The sequence below is a fragment of the Melospiza melodia genome, chromosome 2, assembly GCF_035770615.1.
Source record: "Melospiza melodia melodia isolate bMelMel2 chromosome 2, bMelMel2.pri, whole genome shotgun sequence".
In the NCBI taxonomy this organism is placed as follows: domain Eukaryota; kingdom Metazoa; phylum Chordata; class Aves; order Passeriformes; family Passerellidae; genus Melospiza; species Melospiza melodia.
This window is the reverse complement of record NC_086195.1, coordinates 24,770,908-24,797,775: the sequence shown is the minus strand read 5'-3', so window position 1 is coordinate 24,797,775 and position 26,868 is coordinate 24,770,908. Positions and strand designations below refer to the sequence as shown.

The following is a 26,868-nucleotide window of genomic DNA, read 5'->3' as shown; positions in this document are numbered from 1 at the left end:
GTTGGAGGCCAGGTGAGAGATGGTAGCAAAACATTGTGGCAGGGTTAACTAACTGAACTTCAAAGCTACAAGTGATAAGAATCCTGCTAGTTTCCTGCTTTTCACTCTGTGACCTTTGGAAATTCTATTGGAACTTTTCCTTATGCATTACAAATTGCTTCTGCATACAGTTCTAGGTACTGAGCCTCTGTAGCTCTGGTGACTTAGTGACCTAGCAGATAATTCATTTTCTTGCTATCTGTTGTAAACCTGCTAAGTGTTTGGAAGTTGTATTTTCTTTTCTCCTAGTAGGCCTCTGGCCACATAGACCTGGGAGCACTTGGTGAATTATCTAAAGGTGCAACATCAATGCAAGTTTTATCTAAAACATGTTAATCCTGAGCAAAGTGCTCTGGTTTAGCATTTAAGTTTATATGGCTTCTCCAAACTGATCCTCTTCAAAGAGGACTAACACATTGTTTTAGATTACAGGACAGGAAGCTACATTGGAGACCTAAAGGTGATAGTTTAGGATTTTTTTGAAATAGTTATAGTTCTAACTAAGGTTTCCTTCACAGATTTAATTCACAGTTCAATAGCAAATGATAGTTTAAGTAGCTTCTTCACCTGTGATGAACTGTTTAACTGAAGAACATCTTTTACTCTCAGGTCTATTGATTATGATGTGTTGAAGTAAGATTTTTCCATTTTTGTGCAGCCTTGGTTGTTCACTGTGTTAAAGATCAAATACCCTGCTTAAGAGTAAAAGAAATTGCATCCTTTAGTCATATGTCCACTCAGAGTGTCAACAGCAGTGTTTATGGTGTTTGTGATGTTTTGGGTTTTTTAGCCACTTGCATGTGTGTTCAGCAGCTGGAGCAACTTCCTTGCTTTGTAAAATCAATGTTTCTCTATTTCCGAGGGGGGAAAACCCTAAATTGTTGGGATTTAAAAAGTGGATTTAACTAGTTCTAGCATTTCTGTGATCAATGATTTCTTAAACTCTTTTAAAATTGGTCTGAGCAGTCTTCCTAAAGCCAAGCGAGATACTGACTTTTTCCATCTTTAGTTGTTTTCCAGTGTTCTTTGCCTTTCAAAAACTGTCATAGGAAAAGGCTTTTTTAGGAAAGAGCAGGGTCATGTGCATGTATGCCTCCCTTGTGCCTTCTTATGAAGACTTTGAGTTCCTTGTTCTTTAAGGAACTGTGAATTCAGTTGAACGTTCTGTGCCTTGTTAGTGTACCCCAAACTGATTTATAACTCAGTATCGTTATGTGACATTTGGCTGCATGCCCTGCTTGATGTCTGCTGGTCTGTGGTATTCAGGTTATAGTTTCTTGTTTCAGATGTCACTAAAGGAGCTGTAGCATGCCTTCATGTACAGTATGTTTCTGATGTAATACATTTTAGCTTTTATCATTAATTTATAATGTGGTTTCAAATGCTGAAAATAAAGGAGCTCTCTCTAGCAGAACTTGCAAATTGTTTAGTTTACTGCTTTAATCTAGATATATGAGAGGGTCATTTACACGTTGTAGAGTGTCACCAGTGTCAATTTCTGACTCCTCCCACCCAGTTAATCCTGACAGAAATAAGGAAATGTTGCTCTTTACAGAGATGATAGTAATCCTGTATAGCAGGGGCATGAAGATCCTTTCCAGAGTGGCTGCTCCTTTGTACACCAGGGTGCATTCTCCTCCCTCCTCCTCTGTATGGGTTAGCAAGGTATGTAAGCTCGACCGTTCCTGTCAGCTGTTGCCTGCTGCTCTGCCAAAGGGAAGCAATGTGTGAATCTCCCGGCAGCAGCCTAATGAGCATTCCCCACCGGTTGGTGTCGTCCCCGCACCAGCCTCGGAGGCAGCAATTTGTCATCTGGAACTGGCCTGTCGTGAGTGATGCTGTGCTTGCTGACTTTGCTGTGGAGGCTTTCATCGCCCTGCTCTGCTTGCTCATATGCAAGCAAATGAACGTGCTCATTTCTGCATCAGATCTGTCTTTAGAAACACAGATTTTAGAGGTTTTAGGGCTGCCAAGGTTCCTGGTGGCCTTTTCATTGAAGACAATTCGGTGTTTCGTTTTGGAATTTAGTTTTTGGCTGCTAATTAAAAAAACTTTTCTCTTCACATGAGAGAGTATATAGTAGCATTTTGCAAGTTAAGAAAAGCGTTTCAGATTTAAGCATTAACACTTGACCCACTGCATTTCTTCCCCACACCCTCCTACATCCAGGTTAGTGTGTTCAATACTGGTTTTCAGATATTTGGATTAGGGATTGGCTACCCCACTGTGGCATTGTTATACCTTCAGGTTCAAGTGACCAATATAAATCACTTTCCTTTTTTTTTGGTATGATACATTTTTGATAACAGAATGGCTTTTCTGAGGTGTGCAATGTGCTTGACCAGGGGGGGTAGCATATTGAAATTGAAAACAAAACCACCTGTGGCATTTACTAGGCTTCTTCTGAGAAACCTCTTTGTGGCTAAGTAGAATAGAATCAACTTAGGGAATGTGATGGGTGATGTTAGTTTCAGGTAGGCCAAACTTATATGTGATAAAATTTTAAACTTGATTTTCTTCATAGTTTGACTTACTGACTGAAAGCTGTATAAATTGTACCCAAAAAAGATTAAATCCATTGAAAACTGACAGAATTCAGTCAGCTTAAACTTAACTCTTAGTTTTGTGCTATCTTAAACTATCTTTAGCACGTGGACTTAGATAGTCCACGTGCTAAAATTCAGTGTATAATTAAAATATGAGCTTTGAGTGCCTTACTTTCTATTTTTAAGCAGCCAGTTTTATGTGGTTTTTTTTATGGCAGAAGCTTCATGCTGCTTCATTTCACTTTTAAAATTTTTCTTCATTCCCTCACTGTGTCATTGTGATAGTTGCTATGCAAACACTAGATAAGCTTTGTGTCTCTCATAAAAAAAAAGACCAAGCTTTAAATCAGCTGTCTGCAATGAATTTGAAAAAAATGCTTTGAATATTCGGTTTAAGACAGATTTTAAGAACTCTATCCATCATTTAAGTGCAGTTGTTGTGTTGCTTCCCATGCCTTTGGAAATCTATAAAGGACAATGACATCTGATGTATTGTTCACATCCCTGACATGTATGCAAGATGAGTGTTTTTCTCGTCAGGAGTGGATTTTTTCCCATCCATATTTTCACTCACGTTCACTAGAGCTTTGTGCCCTACCTGATGTCTGTCTGTAAAGCTTTGGGGAGTTTGGGCATGAGCAATGGTGGTTGCTGTGGTTTCTCAGCTGCTTTGAGCCTGCAGCATGAAGCAGAATGGCTCAGGTTCTGCTGCTGTGCCTCAGCAGCCACTGTGGTGGTCACCTGCCCAGCCTGAAATCAAGCAGCTGTGTTACATCATCATCATCATGTGCATGATGAGCTGCAGCAGCAGGCATGACTTCTGCAACAGGCAAGAAGTCCATGCATTTATCAGCTTGAATGACCAAGGTTATGGTTTTGAGTTGTGTGTAGAAATGTTGTGTAGCAAGGTCGGGTTGAACGTTCACCCCCAGTATTTCCCTATTGCTGCTAAAGGAGGGTTCTATGGTGATATTGTTGAGTGTTCAGCCAGCATTCGTTGTCTGCATGAAAATTCACCTCTTCACATCAGCCCTGGTGAGGAGCTGCATTGGGAGGTGGTTTTTGTGCTGTTTTTAACTGGTGGGTACAGGCTGCCTCAGCAAATCTTGAAATACATTCTGCTAGTAGTTTTGAGCACTCTGGATGAGCTGTAACTGCCTGAGAATGCACCATTGATGCACTGGAGTGAGCACAGCTACTGAACTTCAGGAACATCAAGGTGCACTGGACATGCAGTAAAAGTGATTTTTGTCTTGCTGACAGAAAACACAGCAAACCTCAAAATCAGCATAAGGTACTGAGAGGTGTTAAGAGTCAAAGTGTCCATTACTTCACTTAAATCACAAGACTAGGCACTATATTTAGAATTTTTCAGCAGTGGTTTTTACCTTCTTGAAGCTGAGTAATACATTTTAGTGAATGGTTGAACCAACCAAGCTTTCAGCTACATCAAAAAGCTCAACTTAAGCACTAAGGGTGCCATGGCAAAATCTATTTAGTATGAAACAAAAACCTTAAGCAATTAAAAATTATTACTATGACACAGTTTCTAAGTGCAAATCAACTTGGTGACAAGATAATGTGTTCAGGGAAACTATTAATGAGGCAGAACTACAGTTATATACAATGGTTTTTAAAGATATGTCTTCCTACATTGTAAACTCCTTAGGATTCTCAGATTTAGATATTTTAATTGCTTTTTAAATGGACTTTATTCAGGTAGTACCACCCCCAGGATTTGAGAACAGCTGCTCCTAGGAAAGGTCCAGAGGAGCTGTAGTAGCTCAGTTGCCCATGCCATGTTTACACGTGGTAAAGAATTTCTCCTGAAGAAAAGCAGCAGTTTTTTTAAGATCTGCCACAGAGGAGAAACTCACCAGGAGGAAAACCAGGCTTTTTTTTTTTTTAATACCATGACAAGCACAAAAATGGTAATTCATCATAGTATTAGGTAAATAGTATGAAAATTCTCTTGCTCAGCACAAATCAAGAAATAATTTGATTTTACTACTACTGATGAGGAATAGAAACTATCCCTTGTATTCTGGATCAAATCTCTAGAAATTCTGCTGTCAGCAGATGTTTGTCAGTGGAGGAAAGGGAAGTGACGGGAAAGGAACAAAGGCTCAATGCAGTTTGATAGGAAGTTGACTTTCATTTCTGGAGGATATATTTGTTCTTAGAATGTTTTCACATTGGATGTTGTGAAAAATTACTATAAAAATTTAGATGAAGAAATACAATTGTTTAAGACTGAGTCATGTGATGATTCTTTTCTTTCACTGTGTCCTTTTACTTTTAATTGAAACTAGCATTTTAATCACTTAAAATTAGGAATACCGATCACTTAATACCCAAAACATGTTAAGAAATCTGATCTAATAAAGGAGTGTAATAGAGAGGCGGTGGGGGGTGGGGGAACAGCAGTGAGACAGTTTAATCATTATAGCTCCATCTAATTATTTTGGAGTTTTACCAGTATAAATGAGAGCAAAATTGGTTCTGTAAGTATTAAGTGAAGAATGTTTTCTTTTTAATCTGAGGAAGACAGACTATGAGAAGTAGAGTTCTGGCTTTTTAGATGTTATGATTTGTTTTAGGCTAGCAGTATTCAGAGTACAGATGGTACTTTAGATATTGCTAAAGCAGTAATTAGTGATAGAAGTCACCTTCTTTGTTGGATCTGGATTTAAATTGTCTCTTACCTATGGGGGGACTTTTTTCTTTTTTCTACTTAGTGCTTCTATCAAATTTATTGCATGCATAGCATTCCTGTTAATGTTTTTTCTTTGCCATATTGTAGTCTCTTGACTTCTTCAGCTCATCCTTTCTACTCAGATACTCTTTTTGAGGACTGTCACTTAACTTTGCTTCCTAACACATTTGTTCACAACATAGCTAAGTTTTCTACTTTATAACTTGACACTGGATATTTAGAAAACTAAGTAACCATTTTTAAACTGCAAGGACTCTGCACATATGACAGAATAGTGAGCTGAAAACTGTTTAAGGGGCTCAGGATACTGATATGGGGTATTGTTTTTGTACTGTGAAATTACATTTGTTCTGGTTGCTAGGATTCTTTTCATTCTATATATACACTATACAGTGCCCTCTTCCCTGATTCTCTCAACAGAGGTATAAACTTTGCTTGTTGCAAAAAAGAATATATTGGAAACATGGATGTGACTTTTATCTAATTGCCAGGTTAATAATACACAAATACCTGAATTATATTTGAAATGTAATGTCTCTTTATATTTACGTTTTTAGAAGCATGTTGAAAATAACTGCTTCCTATTTTCTCCATGTTTAAAGCCAAAAAAAGTTATGAAAAATTTTACACAAGATATTTTGGCTTATCCTTTAAATCTGTGTATGTGTGATACTACAACAATGCATCTGTTAGTACCAGCTTTGATTTTTCCTAAATATGTAATTGAACAAGAATTTTGAAGGATTTAAAACATCAAATAAATGGAGAAAGAACCCTTACTTCTCTCCTAAAATTGCATTTGTTTTTCAACTAAGGAAAAGGAGAACATACCACAAAAATGTTTTACCTGTAAGAAGAAATCAAAACTCAAGGTCTTAAGGTTTAACTTTTCTAACATTTCAATTTGCACATAGGACTCTGAAGAGCAGTGCTCAGGAGTTCTAATTTGCAAGTAGGACAATACAATTAACTTAATTGCAGTTGCTCCTATGAAGGAAGATTTGACAGGGTTTGGCCCTTAATTAACGGGGAGGACAGTCAGGTGTGAACTATAAACACACGGAAGTCCAATCCTCCAAGGTGCTCTGTGCCTCGTCAGAGCTGTTTATCATTCCCTGTGTTCTGGAGTTCATAGCTGTAATACTGTTGAACATCTTACAGAATAAGCATTGAAGAGAGCAGTGTGCTCTCTCATCCTCACACTCATCATGTGTTTGACCAGGATTTAAAGTTTTTTCATAAAAATCTGACAGTTCTGCCCTCTTGTGATTTGACGCTTGCACGCAAGACACAGAAGAGGGAAGCAGTGTGTATGAGATGAGTTGAAAAGTTTGTTAGTAATTGAACTAGTTGCAATTCTTTCTTTTAGACATAGCATGATCTTATTGCAAAGTAATGTATTGGAAATTTATACATCGCTCTGAAAACTACAGTAGAAGTTGTTCAAAAGTATAGTAAATGCTTAGGGACATGTGTGTGTACATGTCTACTAATATATAGCATATGCATGTAAATGCAGCAGAAAGGGAGGCAGTAGCTCTACCTAATATATTACAATACTGTTGGACTCCTTCCACTGCTTTAAATGCAGTCATGATTTTATCCGACCATTTGGAAAGTGTGTGTAATTCATAACTCTCTCCTTCTTCAATGTTACATTAATTCCTCTGCAGGAATTGTTTTAAAGACAGTTTTTAACGCTTTAAATAGTCACCCTATCTGTGATTCACCAGACATCTTCTAGATCTCCTGGTGCTGTTTTGGGGTATCTCATTGTTTCTCAGTTCCTCGCCCCTCTTTTTTTTTTTTGGAAGTGACTTTTTTAAAAAAAAAGGTATCTCAGCAGGAAAAAGCCAGAAGCGCCAGTGCTTGCCAGAGAAGCTCGCTTCCCACCCTGTGCCTTACCTTGCGCTGGCGGGCTGTGGCAGTCCCGGCTGAGGCGGTGCTGCGGGGCGCTGCGCGGTGCCATCGGGGCCGCTGCGAGCATTCCAGCGCTATCCCAGCGCTATCCCAGAGCGCTCCCGCGGAACAATGAGGGATGGGCGCGCGGGCGGCCCGAGCCTATGCACCATTACGTCAGCGCCTCGCCATATAAGGCGCGGTGCGGCCCCGCCGCGCTGCCCGGTGCGCTCCGCTGCACCCGCTGCCCGCGAGCGTCGGCCGCCGCTATGCGGCGGGGCTCGGGCACCCCTGGGCTCGGCCGCCTCTGGGCAGCTGGGCTCGACCATCTCTGGATAGCTGTGCCACCTGTGGGCAGTCCGGCCCAGCCGCCTCTGGGCAACTGTGCCACTTCTGGGCAGCTCGGCTTGGCCACCTCTGGGCAACCAGGCTCGGCCATCTCTGGGCGGCTGTGCCTGGCTACTGCTGGACAGCCCAGCTTGGCCACCAGTGGGCAACTCAGCCTGGCCATCTGGGGGCAACTGGGTTCAACCACCTCCGGGCAATTCGACCATTTCTGGACAGCCTGGCTTGGCCACCACTGGGCAGTTGGGCAACTCAGCCCAGCCACCTGTGGGCAACTCGTCCTGGCCACCTCTGGGCAATTCAGCCACCTCTGGGCAGCCGGGCTCTGCCACCTCTGAGCAACTCTGCCACCTCGGGGCAGCTCGGCCCGGCCACCTGTGGGCAACTGGGCTCGGCCATCTCTGGGCAGCTGTGCCCAGCTACTGCTGGACAGCCTGGCTTGGCCACCTGTGGGCAACTCAGCCCGGCCACCTCTGGGCAATTCAGCCATTTCTGGACAGCTGTGCCTGGCTGCTGCTGGACAGCCCGGCCTGGCCACTACTGGGCAGCTGGGCAACTTGGCCACCTGTGGGCAGCTCAGCCCAGCCACCTATGGGCAACTCGGCCCAGCTACTTCTGGGCAACTGGGCTCGGCCATCTGCGGGCAACTCGCCCTGGCCGCCTCTGGGCAATTCAGCCACCTCTGGGCAGCCGGGTTCTGCCACCTCTGAGCAACTCTGCCCCCTCGGGGCAGCTCAGCCTGGCTACCTCTGGGCACCTGAGCTCAGCCTCCTCTGGGCAGCTGTGCTCGGCCCTGGGCAGCCAGGCTGGCCCTTGGCAGCTGGGCAGTGGGTGCTGGCTCCGGCCAGCCCCGCGCTCTGCGAAACATTGCGTTTGTCCTCCAGCTCAGGGCCAAGAAGAATGTGCGGAAGGTTTGGGTTAGGGCAGTTCCTCTCTAGCACTGATAATAAAGTCCTTTTAGGTTGTTACTGATTAAGTACAATGTTTTCCACTTAGTCCCGCAGCCTAGAGTTTGAAAACAGAAAATCTAAATTCCAAGTCATCTTGTTTAATTAGTTGTTCTAAGGGAGCTTTTTCTGTTGGTTCGGTTTTTTTATTTTAATTTTATTGACAAAAAATGCAACTTTAGCTGAACTCCTCTGAGGGGGGATATGAACTTTGAGCCTTCCTTTTTTTTTCCTTCTGTAAAGAGTCGGGGTCCTTGGAGGATAGTATTTTATTTCCTGATGATGTAACTACAAAACAATTCTCTTAAGTGATGATGGGAAGGCCAGATGAAATCTGATTTTTTTTTTTCTCTTCAATGTTTTTTCTACAAACCCCTTTCCTTTTTCATCTGTTTGTGTTTCAGCTAACACAATTAAGCAGTCCAACCAACTATTTTTAGTAAGAAGGTCTAGAAGAAATGAGTTGTTTGTTTTAATATTTAGGAAAGAGGCAGAAAGCCAAAAAATAGGATTTAGATTGAAGAACTTGAAATGTATCTCTTGTATTCCCCATTCTTTAGTGTACACTCTGAATCAACACTGGTGACAGAAAGAAGAAATACTGGAAATAGGTACAAAATTTGTTACTGAAAATCCACTAAGGGATAACAGTAGTCAGTGAAACAAACTCCTTTTATGTTGGTGGGTAAATCAGACCATTGAAAGGCTTTCTACACTCTTGAAGTAGTAGGTGCATCCACAATTAATTTATTTCCAGTATTTGAATTTTAATCTTCATCTCTGTAGCTTAAGCCATTCTCTGCCTGCCTTTAGTTGTTTTGTCATAATGAGCATAATACTAACAATAAGGCAAATTACTTATTTGGGAGTGTTGTCTGTAGGTATGAAGAGAAATGGTGATTAAGATGTTTGCATTTCACTAACAAGACAGACATCTTCTAGCTATCTTGCATATATTTACCCTGAGTGTAGCCTGAAAAAGGTACTTATTCTTTAGTTGACAAATTGCAGCAACCTCTTGCGTGGTTACTGAGCAAAGACTTCCTCAGAACTCTGCTTCTTATTTGCATGGTTGATCCTGCTGTGTCCTCTCTGTAAGTTTCTGAGAAAGTTCAGATTTGGGTACCTTGTCAGCAGACTTTCAAATTATTTAATACAAACCCTTCCCAAATGCTTTTGGAGATAGAAAACCTCTGAGTACACCAATGGACAGACCAGGATAATATTTCATTTGCTGCTCTAGGAGAGTTAATAATCAAATCCAAACAAAAGCAAAGTAACCTGTCTTTAGCTGATACTGGCCTATTCAGTTCCTTGGCTAATGTTTTTGGAGGCTAACAGTTTGTCTAGTTTTTATCAAAAGTATTATGCCAATATGGATCATTTGAAATACAAGCTCATGTAGGTGACCTTGGTATGGGAAATATCTTCAGCTGCAAACTCAGCCTTTCTGCTGGGACTGTTGAAAATGGCAGGACAGCTGATGGTGCAAGGTGCTGCCTAAGGGCACACTGTGGAGGTACTGCTGTATCCCTTTCTCATTTGCAGGGGAAGTCAGGGAAGTTATTCAGTGCAAGGTAGGTAGGAGTTAAATGTTAATGCATCCTTTTTTACATCTATGTATGTGAGCATAAATATATAAATCCTTAGAGGTGAAAACTACTGTTTCTGTCCTGGGTTTGTTTTTTTCTTCCCTTCCCTTTGCAAATGCTTTGTTTTTTGCAACTTTCCCTTCACCTGCACACACCCTGTTTCTGTAGTCTGTATGAAAATTGCCTGCATTTTTGTTCTACCTCATGAAACAGTTGTTTTAGGCCATAAGCAGCTTTGAAGAAGAGGATTTCTCAAAAGCTGGTAATCAAAAATTCACCCTCACAATCTAGTTCTATTCTGGAGTTCCAAGGAACACAGCTCAGATAGTGCTGGTGATAAGTTTATTGGTAGTCTGGGAACAGGGAATAGAGAATGCAAGTCCTTCTGCTTATAAGTCTGTGTTTACATCTGGGGATGGCCAAAATACAAACTCCTCGTTTCTTAGTTAATTCCTCTCTGCAATACAAAAGTGCACATCTGTGACCTTCTGCAAACCAACTTTATCAAAGAGCATCAGCTGAGTGTATAATGACCTGACTTCCTTCTTTTATATTGTTATGACTTAAAGGACATTGTACAGTGCTACCCAAGCCCTGTTAAGGGCTTGGAAATTTTATTAAAAATTCCAAGTTCTGGACTACTTTACATGAAAAATTCATTTTTATCTGAGCAATGAATTGAGTTGCAAAGGAGCCTTCCTTTACTGCATTTTTACAGTTTCTTTCAGTATCTGTAGGTGGAATCCTGGCACTGGTGAACTACACTGAGGAGGAAAAAAAAAAGCGTTTGAGCAGGCAGCTATGCCTGTCTCATTCTCCATTGCTCCTTGAAAATGAATTCTGTTTCCTTAGTTACTACACATAGTTTTGCACAGAATTGGTGCATTTGCAAGTATTGTGACAGCAAAAGCTGATTTGTAGATTGTTGATTTGTGGAAATTGGAGACCAAAAGAAAATCTAATTAAATTATTGGTGCATCTCCTGTCAATGCAGGGCTGCTCTCTGCAGCTGCTTGCAGGGACTTTTTTTCTAGTTGCTACTTATCCTTTTGTATTCTTTGTGCCCACAAAATCTTTCAAGATTTTACTTTAGAAAAATAGAAGCTGGGAAGATGGAAGATTATATGAGGCCAGGAGAAGATAGGACAAATAAGCTAGAAGACTTTGAGGCAGTTGTTTAGACTTTATCTTAAACTATCTGAATTCCTCCCATTACTTCCACCGTTAAACTTCTCTTTTTCTTCCCATGGCGTTTCATAGCAGCAGTTCCAGTGTCCTTAAACCCATAACCTATCTATTGCAGCATTTGACCCCTTCCTTTGGCCATTTTGTATCTAAGATAAATAAAGGAAATTAGAACTTGGGCCTGAGTTCAACAAAGCACTTAAAACATAGCCCTGTGTATTTTTGTTGAAAAAGGAAAGGACTTCAGCAGACGTCTGATTTTAATGATATATTGAAATGTTTGGCTGAATCAGGCTCTTGGTCACATTTGCTTCATGTAGATGTTGTTGAAGCTTGAGGCTTCTGAAATTCTCCCTGGGGTCTAAATCTTTAGGTTACTTTCATATTCCAAAAATAAACATCTACTGAAGTACAAATGCTGTCAAAGCTTTTATTAGTATTTTACATTACTTAGAACAGTTTGCTTTTTTGGAGGTGGTCTGCTTAAGTTTTGCATGTGATACCCAGAGAACTGAAATGTACTCAGAATTGACAAGCTGAATTTTATTGCCTTGCATAAATAGGAGCTGATATTTAATATTTTAATAACTCATGTGACTTCAAGGATTTTTCTCCACTGTGTGCTCAGCCTTGTCTCCAAAAATCTGTGGGAGTTTGGAATTACTCAGTGGAAGAAGATTCACTCTAATTATTTCTTAAGTTAGAAAAGTTTTGAAGGATGCTAATAATCTATCTTTATTATTTCTTCTAGCATTATGTTTGATGATCTCTTGGATTTCATCTGTAAAGTGTTTTAGAGTTTCATATCCTAATGTATAGACTAATTTTTGAATATTGCAAAGAGAAATTTGGAGGTTATTATGGCTTATTTATGTCTGAAATGTATTGACAACTGATGTGGGAGGCAAGGGACAGAAGCAGGGGAAAGTTCTAAAGATAACATTCTTCAGATTCATGTGTCTTTTACTATGGACCATGGGTGGAAAGAGATTCAGATCTCCATTACTCTGTGGTTTTAACTTTTTTTGGCAGCACGGAGAAATATTTTTTCAAACTCTCCTATTGTTTACAGATTCCATTATTCTCCCTTTCTTTTTGCAGATACAAATAAAATTCCTAGCCAACTATTAAGGATAATTAGATTCCTTTATGTTGAAGTGGATGACTGCACCCCTCAACTATTAATGACTTCTAAGGAGAAGTGCTTAGCAAGTGCTTCATATCTGCTTGTGAGATGGTTTCATTTTGTATATGGGACCAAGGTAATTTTTTATGTAAAAGACAACTTTTTGCATGGCAGAGTTTATCATGAACAAGGATGGATAGAATTTAGTTTGTATGCCTTCCCCTACTCTATATAAACCATACATATATAGCCAAGTAATCCTTTCTCTGTGACAAAATGAGATAATGTTCTTTAGTTCATGAAAGGTCTGTACAAGAGTGTATTTTAAGAGGTTTGGGATTGGAGATTTGTTTTGTTTGTGATTGGTTCTGCAGAGAAATTGTTTTATCAACCCACCCCCACCCACAAGTATGCCTGTCTAGTTGGGCTATTTCTGGAGGCACGGCAGCCATTTCAGTGTTCATGCAATAGCAAAAGTGAGTTGTAATCCTGTGAAGACTTAGGAGCTTGGAAGGTGCTCAGTTTCATGTCTGTAGACAGGCTTGAAAGTAGAACATGTTTTAAATGTCTGTCTTTAGTCATTAGCTGCAGAAAAAATAACACTGTACTGCTTTGCTTTATCCTTTTCCTTTGAATTCAGTCAAAGCAAGATTCTTTTTGTAGAACTTCAGGAAAGTGGTATGGCTGAAATATTGTGAGCTTGAAGTCTGACTCCACAGGAATCTCTCTTTTTTTATGTATTAATCTAAGCTGTGAGTTCAGTCATTTTATTCAAAGTGATCAACTACTTTTCAGAGCTGTGTAATTCTTGTTTGAATAAAAACTGTGCACATTTGACTCAGTTTTTCACACTGCCATGTATTGAACATGGTGCCAGTGGAGGATGTTTCTTTCAAAGCTTTGATGATATGAAGTGAAAAAGTAGATCAAGTTACTGCAGGCTCTTTCAGCTCCTCCCTATCAGGCACCCTTATGCTTTTCCCTTCACATCTCTTGTTCCTGCACTTGTTGCTGGGTGAGGTGTTCCACCAATGGCTTGGAGAGCAAAGCCAAGTACACAGGTAGCAGGGATTTGGCATTCAGTGCATTTCTTGGGGGTTGCAGGTTTACAGGAGCCTCCTGAGGCCATGGCTCCTTTGGGAGCACAAGCCTGTCAGGCACACAGGTGAGTGTGGGCTTGAATGCAGGATCAGAACTGGAAGAAGGCTCACTGGTGCCATTCATTTTATGCAAAGTGGAGTACAAAGCTGTTATGCTTTATTTTCTTTTTTGGTGGTTAAGTAGAGAGAATCCAGAATTAAAATGTATCATGAAGCCTACATGTCATTGTTATAATTCTGTTGAACAGGCTTCTCTTGCCTCCTACTGACTAACCCATTGAAAACAGAGCTGTTAAAGAGCTTTTTTAAAAGGGAGTAAGGCTGTAGAAGAATGAGTATGGATGCTAAGGAAGGTAAAATTTGCAAGGAGAGAAAGTATTTTTTATTGGGCTGCCTGCATTAGCAGAGTAAAACACAAACATGCTCTTGGGCCCCTTCTTTGGGTCTTAAGATGCTGCATCTATGTTACAAAATCTATGTAAAAACAGACATGTTTTCTGCCTTGATTAACCCCCCCCCTTAGGATTCCTGGTAAGAAATACATTCAAAAAGGCTTTTCTTATTCTCTGTAATTTCAGTAGCTATATGTTAGTTCCTGTTTAAAGCACAATGCTTCAATTATTGGTGATTTTGGTACCTGTTCAAGGAATATGCGTTGAAATAACGCAGAGGCAAAATCCTATACAGGCTGTTTTAGATTGTGAATTCCTAGGGATGTAATGTAGCTCATAAAACTTTGATCCCTTTGGGATTCAGAATTGCTGAGCTATCTGATGGATTCATAGTTTAGAAATGTGACTTAGTTGTGTGGTTCAGTTCTCTGGTCTGGAAAAGCATTTACAGAATTTCTTGACCTCCTAGGGTACAGTCACATGCAGCTCTTTGTGTGAGCCTTGCCCACAGCAGGTACTGTTCAAGGAGTCTCTTGGGCCTGGGGAAATGCATTTAGCAGACTCAGACACTCCACAGCTCCAGAGTCTGCAACAAAAATTTTACAAAGCCCTGGAGTGAGGAAGGAGAACAAATACAAAAGGGTATTAATTTGGCTTTTTTACAGCAGCTGGCATGAGACATATCAGCCTTAAGAGCCATTACTTTTAACTCAGCAATATTGAAGTTGTGTCATTATCTGGGAACACTTTTATTGATCTCATGTCTCAGGTGTTATGTCAACAGGAGGGACCATTACTAAGAAAGTCTTCTAGGAGATGATCTAAATGCTTGAATAGCCTACAGCTTGCTTCATGCTTGAAAACTGAACTAAAGCACAAGAAAAAGGGGTTTAAGGAAATTCTCTTCCAGCACCTGAAGGAAAGGCAAAATTTTCTTTTAGTCCCTAAAATCTTACGCTCTTTAAACAGTCTTCCTTGCAACCCTTCCCACTGCTTTATAGTCTGCTTTATTTTGTGGAGTTTTTTTAGTTGTTGAGTACTTTATTTTTAACCTGTTTTGTTCAGCTACCTGTTTTTAGTTGTAAGGAAGAAGCTTCTGTACTTTTTAACATTGTTTCCCCTGCATAACTTGATTGAAAGAATTTTCAGAGAGCACTGTCTTTTCTTTGCTCTGGCCAGTGAACTCAGGAGCTTCTAATATGAAGATTAATATTAATTAGATGAAAGATACTTGCAGTCCATACAAATTGCACTTATAAAGAGTGTAGTCAGGATGAACTGCATAGAATTGATTAAAGAGAGCAATGTATTGGGTTCTAGTAGGGATACAGTTTCTTGTAAGTGAAATCTGTAGTGACATATTCTGCTGTGAAATCACGTAGTACATTTGATAATTGCTAATAATTTATCTTATAAGCAGACTGTACTATTACTCAAGAAAAAATAAGCTAATTTCTTAAATGGATTCAACAGAAGAACATTGACTTTAGTACTTTTAGGTGACTCTACAGAAAATTTAAGCACCCTAAATCTGTAGATCTTCGGGTTATTTACCCCCTGCCCCTCTCCAGTAAATACAGAACTATAGAATAAGTAAATATTTGTGCATAACTCTAACTAGTAGCAATGACAGAGGAGAAAAGTGGTTCTAGTTATTTTAATGTAGTACTTATGATAGTACTTATGCAGCCTTTTTGTGTTTAGCTTTTAAAATGATACAGAAATGTATCGATTCCATTTACAATAGACAGAGGCCTAGAACTAGAAAGCAGCAAAAAACAAGTATATTTTTAAATTCCTAATGTATGTTGTACTGGTTAAATCCAGACCCAGTTGTGCATGACTTCTTAGTTTGATTCAAGTTTGGAGCACGTGAAGTTTGTTAGTTCTTTTCTGTTTTTCTCTATTTTTCTGACTTTAATTGTTTTTATTTCAAATATCCATAGTAGATGGGCAGAGGCTAGTCTCACATAAAACAAATCAGTCTTTAATAATATTGCTGCTGAGTAGCAGCATACATGAATCCAGCACTACCAAAATAGGAGGAGTTATTTTGCTAGAAGCCCAAGATGTGTCCAGAGTGACATAAGGTTATACAGAGCTTGACAAGAATAAACACTTTGAGAGCTATAAAATTGCTTTGACCTTGGGGCTTGGGAACCTAAGTGGAGCCTTAACTTTCAGCTATCTGTGTGTATGTAAATCAAAGCAAGTCATGCCCAGAAATGTTGCTAAGTATATTTTCCTCAGCAGTCAGTGTGACAGATGGTTGCAGTTCTTAGAGCAGTTGTGGTAGGTATAGGTATCCCTGGAGCAGAAGCACAAATTGCTCAGGGGCTTGTGGAGATCCTGGTTTTGCTTTGCTTGTGGAGAGCAGGGTCTGAGTTGGAGGGAATTATTAAGTGTCTCCAGATCTGTTGGGAATCACTCTGAAAAGTTTGTGCACTTTTACACAAAGGAGTTCTGGGTGTGCCTGAACTTCAATGAACGATAGTTCCAATGGATTTTGACTTCTTTTAGCTAGTTAATATTTAGAAAGAATGACTGAAGGCTGTTTGTGATACCTTAGCTTTAAGTGATGTCCTGGTCTATGTTCCATGTGTATTGATGTCATAGAATTTGGGTCATTTAGTCAAATTCATTACTTTTTCTTCAATATTGGGCTTTCTTGGAAGCATTTTCTCTATTTTAGGTACTTACCAAAAGCAGCAAAGCTGCCCTTTTTTGGTTAGGGAATTCTTACAGACTTCAGAAAATAGCATTAACATAGGTAAGACAAAATGAAATGGGGAATCATGTTTGTGAATCTTTTTGCAAGTACAATAATTGGTTTCTTTTCATAGCTGCAGTATAACAGAGAGACCAAATCACTTAGTGAAGTTGTTTGTTTTAACTTGTATTAACAAGTTTTTTTCTTTTCTTGTGCTATTCTGTTCCTCTCTCTGGTTTTTATGTGCATCTAGGAGCCAAAACCAATAAAAGAGGCTAATGTTGGTCAGGTGAGGTTCCAGTTTGTCTCTGTCATGTTGGAAGAAGAAAATCCATTAGTGGGTTATTGGAAGGTGGAGGGAGGGCTGTGTGAAGATGCCAATGTCCAGTGGAGTGACTGGGTAGGAATGGTTAGAGGCATTTTTAGCATTTGTACTGGAATGCAGGGAGGCTCATCGGTTGCGCTTTTGTTCCCTGAGGGAGATCAGTGGGAAAGGGAAGAGGTCCAGAATCAGGAAGTAATCTGCACAGAATCTCAAATGCTTTTCACTTTGACATTAATCTCAGCTTAGAAAGGAGAATGCCTGGATACTGCATTTCTGCATGGAATTATCTTAGAAATCTTGTGTTTCAAATAGGGCCAACTTGTTACTGTCCATTGCATGGCATTGAGGACAGAGAAAATGGTCACATCTTTCCTAATGAAGAAAAATGTTCACTTTGTTTTCTGGTAGAACTTCGGCTTTGATTTTTCTGTCTTCATTCTTCTGACCCTGACGTTGTTACATCTCTCTCATAGTGATTTCTTAAGTGACAGTGATTTTATAGTAGGACCTTATTGTTTTGTTGTGTCATTTTTCTGGTGAATATTTAATATTTTACTTGCACTAAACTTTTCTTCTCTTTTAAAAATCCCTTCTTCATTGACCTGAACTATGAAAGCTGCTAGATCTAAAACCCCATCAGGTGACAGTCCTTTTAAAGTGTATGTTTGTGTGCATGATTTTATGACATTTACAGTGTCATATGACTATTACTGTTTCCACTTTGATGAACAGTGAATGTACCAGGAATGTGTTCATGTGCAACATTTGAATGTAAATCCTAAGTTAAACACTTTCACAACTCTTAAGCTATGAGTGTATTGGTACAAGCTGGAATTCCACATGTTATTTCTCTCTTAGGAATTGCACAGATCTCTTAGGTATTCTTTTGGCTGCTGCCTTTTGGGCATATGCATTTTATAAAGTTGCTTAAAGAAAACTTTTTTTTTTTCTTGTTCATAAATGCAATTTGTGAGAGAATTTTGTTCCATTTTTTTGAGAACCTGTAAATTCAGATGAAGTTGGGTTGTTCTGTGTGGTTTTTTGTGTGACTAGTTGGGAACAAAATTGTGATTCTGTTCTTGGTGTCAGAAAGTTTGTAAGTGCTACAGAGCAAGCAAACCATGAAGGGGGACACAGCTCTTGAGTGGCTGCGTGGTTCAGACTGAAAAGTGCTTGAGCTTCTGAATTCGGTGAGCATGCTCAGATGTTTTGTTACTTCCAAAGAAATATTACATCATCTTATTTGGTCACTAGGCTATAGCTGTCTTTACATCCAACAGAGTTCTCAAGTGGGATATCAAATGCATGCATTACATAATCAGAACAAAGCCTTTATTGGTTGATTGTACCCTTAGGGTGGGGATGCTGAATGGTAGTTGCATATGGAAGACATAATCTTGCAGACTTAACCATTTCCTAACCATCCTATCAGCAGCTGTGAAGTGAATTAATAGCCTGGGGATAGGATTCACTTGGGAAAAGTGTAGCTAAGAAAATAAGATTTTAAATTAGTTTAATGAGTTTAATCATCTTTCTGTAAATGCACTTAAATGTATTGAAACAAACAGAAAGAACCAGAAGAGTTTTATGGATGTATTTATAGACTGATTTGCTGAACTTTCATGTGGTATAATTCCTGTTGTTAGTGAATTTAAAGGAGGTAGACCAATTTCCACCCAGTCTGTGGTTTTAATTTATTGGAAAATGATCCATTTAAAAATACTGGAAATAATTATTTTTTTGGTTATGGAATATTAAATTTGTCTTTCGAAGCTAATTTAAGTACTTTTTAGAGTTATTCACTTGTTAAGGACCATATGTGCAAAATATGTATCTGGTGATTTTAATTGGTCCAGTTCAGAACTGATCTGGTTTTTAATAAGAACTTTTTTTGTGAAAGGTATAATATAGAGCTTTTAATTCTCAAGCTACATGAAAGTGATACCAAAGTTTGGTCTTTTATTGATTGTCTTGGTATTTTTTGTGATCTCAGTCTAGTTTTAATGAACCTGGATTTCATAAACCAAATTAAATAAACAGGTAAGTCCTTACTCTGAGGGAAATGAGACCACATTAAAAGAACAAAAACCAAACAAAACCCCTACATTAAAAATTCTGAGCTTTATGTTATGATGATCTACATGCGATTTCCTGTGTTGTCTTAATGCAGTTTTTATATGTGGCTTCAGGGTAAAGTTGTACTGAACTTTCAAATTAAAACTGCTAGTCAGCCTCTGGGTATGTGTGCCTTTGAGGCTGGAAGCTGTTTTTCAGGGAAAATGCTGAACCCAAGGCCATGGGTTTTGTTCCTCTCTTCCCTCTTGTGCTACTCCCAGACTAAATTAGGCTCCAGTATGAGTAATCCATCAATATTGCCTTTGCTTTTGAGGTATATTTCTTGAAGAGTGGGAGCTGCTTGACAAGTTTTTTGTTATTATGCCTGTCCCAACATATCCTTAAAAATAAAAAATTGGATTTGGTCATTTCACAGAATCCCCCCAGTTCTTCGCCACATCAGTTTCAGATGGACAGTGCTCCCATAAAAATCTTGAAAGAAGATACTGATTTTAGAAGTATTGGTCTCAAAATACTCTCCTTGATCCTTCAAGAACCACTGGGACAGGGTTATGTATAGTACTGAAGGTCCTCAAGTGAAAAGCAAGGCATACACAGCAGAATTTAAAAGTTCCTTGTATTTTTGTCCAATCACAGTGTAATTCTTTGTGGGTTTTTTTTGAAATGCATACCCAGGACAGAGTGTGGATGAGCACTCAGTGGACTTAATAAAGCTAATATGCAAATTTTTCATGAGTGCAAGTTTCAGCTGTTATTCATTGGATGGGCAATGGCTGATGTTTAACATCCTACCAACTTGCTTTTCTTTTACTTATTAGCAGTTCTGTTTAGAAAAGTAGAGAGGAGAGGGTTGGGTGGGGGGATGAGCCTGTGTGACATTTTCTCCCTGACAGTTAGTCATGTAGGCATCTTTCTGTTTCAGTCTCCCAGTGATATTTTTACCACTGGGGGAGCAGACATTGGGACAAAGGATTACTGGTTAATTTGGGGAGCTAAATATACATGTGGCTGATGTGTTAAGGAAAACACCACCACAAACACTCTGCAGGTTTTGGTAGGGAAGCATCAGCCTGTAGGATTTCTTTTTTTGACAGTGGAGCTTGCCGCATGGCCTTTTGCTTTTTGTCTTCTCTGAATTAGTCCTGAATACTACACAGAAATTTAAGGAACAGCATAATTCTGCATGAATTGCAGTCAGTTTCATAGGATACCTTGGAAGTAACAAACAACAAACTCTGGGATGAAAATTAGGCTTAAAAAAACAGGTAAAATAACCTAGCATGTCCAAGAAGAGTCACTCAATAACAAAACTGTAAATAAAAGTAAGATGTGCTGGATAGTTCCCATTCTTAGCATAAACCCATGTTTTTAAGGAACTAACAGTGGCTTTGCAAACTTAAGAAAGCACCAGGTTTCAGGCTGTGCACCTCTCTTGGTTTCATTATGCTCTTGAGACTTTAAATGGAGGTAAAAGGTAAATCTGTAGTCTCTGATTATGAAGTTTAGGTAATTTTCTGACATTGGTTCCTTTTTTTCATTTGGAAACCTCTGTCTGCATCTCCTCACATTAAAAACAAATGAACAATCAAAAAACCCCTAACCAAATGAGAAAAAAAATCCCAAGAACTTGAAATCAACCAACCAAAGAAATGAAAAACAAAACCAGAAAAAGAAAAGATCAAGTATTGTCATATTGTGATGCTGATAATCAGTGCAAGAGCACTGATGAGAGGAAAATAATGAAGTTTTCCTTTGATTCGATTTAGTTTAGTAACACTTTTTATTTCATTAAACTTCTCTTGAAGCTGGCCAACATATCTACTTTTGTGCTGTTTGTCATCAAGTGACTCCTTTTGGAAACGCTTGGTTATTTTAAACCTGTTTAAAAAATTTATTTCTTGATGGACTAATTACTTCTGTTTAATGGTACCAAGGTAACTGCTCACTTCTCTTTTAGTGGATACATCCATTTTTCCCCCTGTATAAATATTTTTTTTCTGCCCACCTTTCTGAAGAATTATCTGTGTGATTTTAGCTTTTCAAGGTCTTCTCTTGACAACAAAAACAAGGGCATGTGCAGTGTTATAGATGTTATTTGAGGTGCACTACTCTGGAATTGTGAAGTGTGTGACCAAGCTGACCCTGGGAAGCAGGAGTTGCAGAGAGAGAGACTGCAAACCACTGGTAAACTGAGCAGTGAGTTCACATGAAAGCACTGTCGGATCACCAGTGTTGATGCTTGGGTAAGCGATTCACAAAGGAATCTTCCATCTGGAAACTGAAAGGAGAAAAAGTTTCTTTAAGGTGGCCTTAAAAATAAAAAGGTAAAAAATTGCTTCTCCAGTACCTGGCTGCAGCTATGTATTTTGCAGCATGAGTCATAGATGGCTTTATAGTTCTATGTCACCTTGCATAGGAAGAATAAACTTTGGAGAAGAGGAAGTTAAGAGAAAACAAGTGTGAACAACTGCTAATGGTGCTCTCTCTGGCTCCATTCAGTCTGCCATTCCATCATACTTGAAGGGGGTAATTCAGAGATTCCTTTCTTGGCATGTAAGTGGCAACATATGTTTGAAACAGTGAGTGGAAAATGTAGGAAAAAAATGACAAGCATATGGCAATAGGAGGGCAAGGAAAAATTTGTTGCCCTAACGTTAGCCACATAATTGGTACACTTCTGAGGGACTGATTTATTTAAAGACAAAAATTTAAGCTTCATTTATTCAGGTTTTCTATACGTGGTCTTCATCTTACAGTGCCTTCATAATTTCTCTGCCCTCTGAGGGAGTGGAAGGTGATAGGAGAGGTTCAGAGCCTCAGCCAAGGAATAGAGGGGGAAACCTGGGTGCAAATAGACAAACCAACCTTCATTCATATTCTCATTTTAAAAGAGGAAGAATTGAAAACCTCCTTTATTGTAATATTCAGATTTGTGCCTTTTTTTAAATTTTACTATATTGAGTTAGCTAAAATGGTTATGGCTTAATGCAACATAAGGTGTACTGCTTAATGAATGGAATAGCTGTCCTGGAAACAGGAATCATCCAAAATAGTGTTTCCAGTGTGCAGTACATGCTGAGGTAACCTGCTGACTTTACTCTGAGAGGATTTCTCCCCATGCATACAGCTGGGCACAACTGTAAGCAAAATGCAGAATCTCAAACTTTAAGTGATGGGGAGAGAATGTGGCTAGTTCTTTCTGTTTCCTCAGTCAGTTTTGTGCCGTGAGTTGAATAATTCATTTCAAGGGAGAGTGTTGTTGGGAAGGTCAGGCTCAAACCTAGTCCTGTGGAGCTTCTGATGACAGGTAAAATGTGTGTTTAGGAATGCCTTTTGGCCTGAAGCAGAAAACTCTACAATCCAAATAATCTCAAAAAATGCTTAGGAGGAAATCAGTCTTTCTTTCTATTGAAAAATGATTTATCAAAACCCTGTGAGAGTGTCTCCCACCACATTTGCCTTCAGAAATGTGGCCTGTTTTCTGAAGAGTGGTGAGTCCTTGGGAGAACTGTAACTTGGCAACTGATTGGTCTTGTTATGGCCCTTACTCCATGGGGATCTTAGTCTTTGCATGGAAAAGGAAAATTGACTAGATGACGTTTTAATTTTGTTCATTCTCCTTTCTGACCTCTTCTGGCTCTGGGATTTTATGGTCTAGTGGTTTAATTTTGAGATGCTAAGTGTTACACGAGATTATAACTACTGGTAAATTGATTGCATTATGCTAGAATTGTAGCTTATTCTGGGGAGTGAAGGGCAGATGCCTTACCAATCTTATTCAAATTCAGAAAGTATGCTTCTAAACTTGTAAAAAGAGCTAAAAAGCCAGCTCTAGCTTTTTAAAAAAACAAAACCAAAACAATGAAAACAGCCTCCATATTTAGTATTGTCTTAACAAGTAACACTCTGAAAACTTGAGAAACCTGAGCTACTATCTCTACCAGGGTAAATGACATTACAAATGCTGTCAGCAAAATGAATTAAAGCAAATGTTTTGAAAGGAATCCTATTTTTGTTATTCTGGTTGTCACCCATGTTAGCAAAAAACCAGGAAAATGCAGATGAAATTCAAAGAAATCTTTGGAGTTAAAAAGGAAGAGAATTTCTAACTATGTAGAGAGAGGAACCTGTGCAACAAAAATTATTAATGTGCTGCTTGTTTGGGAAGAAAGAGAAGACATTTTTAAAGAAGTTTTAGGAAAATTATTAATATTTTCTACTTGATAGTTTCTGTATGTCTTATTTTACTTACTTGCAAAGGCATTCAATTGCCCTGTAATTTGGGTTATTTTATTTGATTGTTGGCTTTTTAGTTTAGTAAATTGACTTTGGTGCAAGCAGAATCCTGCAAATGCGTGGACTACAGTGATGCAGGTCAGAAGGGACAAGGACATGCATCCTTTCTGAGGCCCTGCCTCCTAATCATGCATCAGTTTGAAGAGTGCATTTAAAGAGGTTTGTCCTGCTGCTGCTCTGGTCATGTTTTGGTTTTTGAGCAGCCAGCTAATGGTTAAGGAGAGAACTGCATTTTGTATTATAAATATTTCAGTTGATTTGAGTGTTTCCTTGGATTGGCCATCACACCAGCAAAAATGCTGTGAGGACTTGTCATGTTTGAGGAAGAGCTTTTTGCTTCAGTACATTGGCTAAAACACACACACAGTGACCCACTGTCAGGAATCAGGACATGGCCTTATGTCATTACACTCCACCACCCTGTAACTCTGGTCTCAAGGTGTGACATCTTTATGGTGTGGGAAACTCCAAGTGGTTTGTACAGCTTTTTAAATAGCAGGGTTGTTGCTGTCTGTGTGCCCTGAGTAGCAGTCATCCAGTAGAAGGGCGGATTTCTAAGGGACATGTGTGGACTGCTTGCTGGGTAGGGAGCACATGTGCACACATAGTTATTTCTTGTGAAATGCCACCAGTGAATTCATCCTTTTCCCCTTTCTTTTTCTTGAGTTGAGCAGAAGTTCTACTGCTCCATTTTACTTCAGTCACCATATAGCAAATGCTGGAGGACAGACAGCCACTGCTGTCTGCCCTCCCTGACTGAAGGTTGAAATCTATGCTTTTATGCCACCTATCTTTAGGTGAGATCCACCAATATCTTGTCTTTTCCTAATAAAGTGATATATCCTTCTTTAGGATCCTGTTCTTACCAGGAGTATTGGCAATCAGTTGCCTTGTAAAAAGTCACTCTTGTTATTAGTGAACTATTAGCTTCTTAAAGTATAACTTTGAATATTTGAAAAAAGCTTTGTGCGGATGTGCTGGTGCACTGCAGTGGATATGAACTGTATTGAGTATAGTTGCAAATTATTTGGATTTGGATATCATGGTGGAGGTCAGTCTGCTTTTTTTAATGGTGAGAAGATGAGATGTTCTCTTAGCTGCAACTTCTAAGAGGAGTAGATTTGATCATCTTCAAAATTCTTTAAATCCTTTTATCCAGTGTCGTTGGAGTTGTTTTTTTCAGTCTCAGATATAAGCTGTGTTGGTTTACCGTACTGGGATGAGTTTCTTCTACGGGTCTTGGGGATCAGTATTGTTGTTTACTTCCCTATCCAGTCTGCAGTGCTGATGCTGTTGCAGATTGTTTTCTGTGATGAAGTTTTGCCTAGAGATGATTAGGAATTGCCTACTCTGAAGAGCTCTCTGAATAAACTAAAGAGACAACAAATCTAATGCTTTGGGGTTTATTGCAAATTATAATTTGAAGTTTGTAAATATTCTAAGAGGATGATGCAACTGGAGTAGAGTAGAGATACTATGTAAATATTTAGGCTTTAAAGTCTAGAATGTCTTCTGATGATGTTTTATACCATTTCCTTTTAAGCAGAATGTTTGTATGTTTTTAAAAGATGTAAACTCCTAGGATGTTAGCTTATTAATGTGGAGAAATTAAAGTGTGCAAAAATACCTTACTGTATACTAATGAAATAAATATTTCAACAACATAAATAGATGACAGTAATTGAAACCTAAATGCACTTGAGATTGTGGTCACCAGGACAGGAATTTTACATTTCTGATTGATTCCTCCCTGCCTGGGAATAGGCATTACAAACCCCTTTCTCTTTGCTTCCTTCCAGGAATTCAAAATATCTTAGTTTCTTCATATTGACTTATGTGTATTAAGGGCACCAACAGCAGCCATTGCTCTTTCATAGTGACTTGGAAGCAGAGAATAAAAAGATTTGTAAAGCCTGTTAGTACACTTGTTCTAGCATAACTTCAGGACTCTTAGCACAGGATGCTTAACAGAAGTGCAAGAGGCACACTGTAGGGTAAGCATGGACAGAATAATTTGTTCTATAATAATGTCTCATTTTGATTTCTAATCAGAAATACATTTGATTTCAAAATATTATTTTTCTCTTCTTTTTCATGCATGCTGCTGAATCCTCAGAAACAAAAGTCAACCATTTCAGTGCCTTTATTTTGCATCTAAAGGCTCAGTAGAATTTTCTAAACTTTTGGACTTAGAAATTTCTGGTTGAAGTGTCATAATCTCTTTATCAATAAAAGAAACAAGTGTTTTGATGTACTTTTAGTTTTGGAGTTACCCTGTTTTCATATTAATAGAGGCTTTCTTTTTCCATAATGCAAGGTAGAGAACAGTTCCCTAAACAGCCTTCGTTCTCCATTCATAATGCTTTGTGTGTGATGCATTTTATTGTGTCCTCTCTTAACATATAAAACAAGAAATTGTGCAGAGAGAGTAGATGAGTGAATATATAAATGAGTATGGAACTTTCACTGGCTATGGATGCCTCATTTGAAAGGTGGAAAGCAACAAACATCAGATGTGCAAATCTGTAAAATAAAATTATCCCAATATACATATGTGCAAAAATATGAGTGTGTATGTCTATATGTATATGGATTTATGTTCATATACTGCATTAATGTCAAATTCCCAGAAATGTGGTGGCAAGAGAGGACCATTTTAGCTCATGTCAGGACAATATGCTTTAGTAATTTCTCCATCCCTGGAGAGCTTATTAAACACTAAACAAAATGTCTCAGAATATAACTGATTGAGTGTTTTAAATTATGCCTTTTTGTTTGGCTCTTGGCCAGTTGCTCATTGCACCGGGCTGTGGCAAACAAAACCTGTAATTTACACTGACAGTATCATGCAATTCACTCTGCAAGCTTCTCAACTCAGAACTTTTATAAAGTAAACATTCAAACAAACCTCAGGTTCTTAATGTAAACACATTTTGTAACTCTAAACTTAGCCATAACAGTTAAGAATCAAATAGGGGTTGTATTTTTCCCCTTCCCATGAAAATATCATTATATATTTTTCCTACCTTTGCTGATAAATAGTGATATCTCTACATGAGTAATGAGAAAAGGCAGCAGTAATCAAAGAACTTTTTTTTCCTCACATTTCTTCTTTTTTTAACCATGTGACATTGGCACCAATTTCCTAACTGTTTTATTTTCTACTACCAAGCATATCTTAGTGCGGACTGACACAAATTCCACCATACATGGCATATCTGCTTATGACATTCCACTTGGTCCAAACTCAGAATGCAAAAGGCAATTTAGTAGACTTCTATGAAATGTATAATTTTCAGATATTTCTGCCTTTTTTTCCCCCTCAATTTGCTGAATTCATTTTCTTTCAAGAGGGTGTTTCCTTAAAACTGAAAGGTGAAGTCTAAATGTGCAGGCAGAAATAGAATGGTAAGAAATCTGAATGGGCAGATGCTGTAGATGTGAAACAGATAAGCTGGATGAGAGCCATTGGTTAATACCTGCCCATGAGGGAGATGTACAAGGAACTGTGCTGCAAGATATTGTGGTGTAAAAGAAAGAGCCCGGGACAGATTTACCCTGCAAATTGCTTCAT

The 26,868-nt window shown here is 38.8% G+C and overlaps 2 protein-coding genes across 4 annotated transcripts in view; one reads left to right on the top strand and one right to left on the bottom strand.

Moving 5' to 3' along the window:
• The window catches only part of CMSS1 (cms1 ribosomal small subunit homolog), a 223,588-nt gene that overhangs the window by 30,234 nt on the left and 166,486 nt on the right, over positions 1 to 26,868 (top strand). The gene's annotated exons all lie outside the window — the stretch shown is intronic.
• The window catches only part of FILIP1L (filamin A interacting protein 1 like), a 147,653-nt gene that overhangs the window by 28,501 nt on the left and 92,284 nt on the right, over positions 1 to 26,868 (bottom strand). Inside the window, exon 1 of one of the 2 annotated variants that reach the window (XM_063148089.1) lies at positions 7,207 to 7,338. The exons of the other annotated variant lie outside the window; for it this stretch is intronic. The gene's annotated coding sequence lies outside the window, so the exon portion shown is untranslated. Of the gene's footprint in view, positions 1 to 7,206; positions 7,339 to 26,868 lie in introns of those variants that run through there. 2 annotated transcript variants of the gene reach the window in all.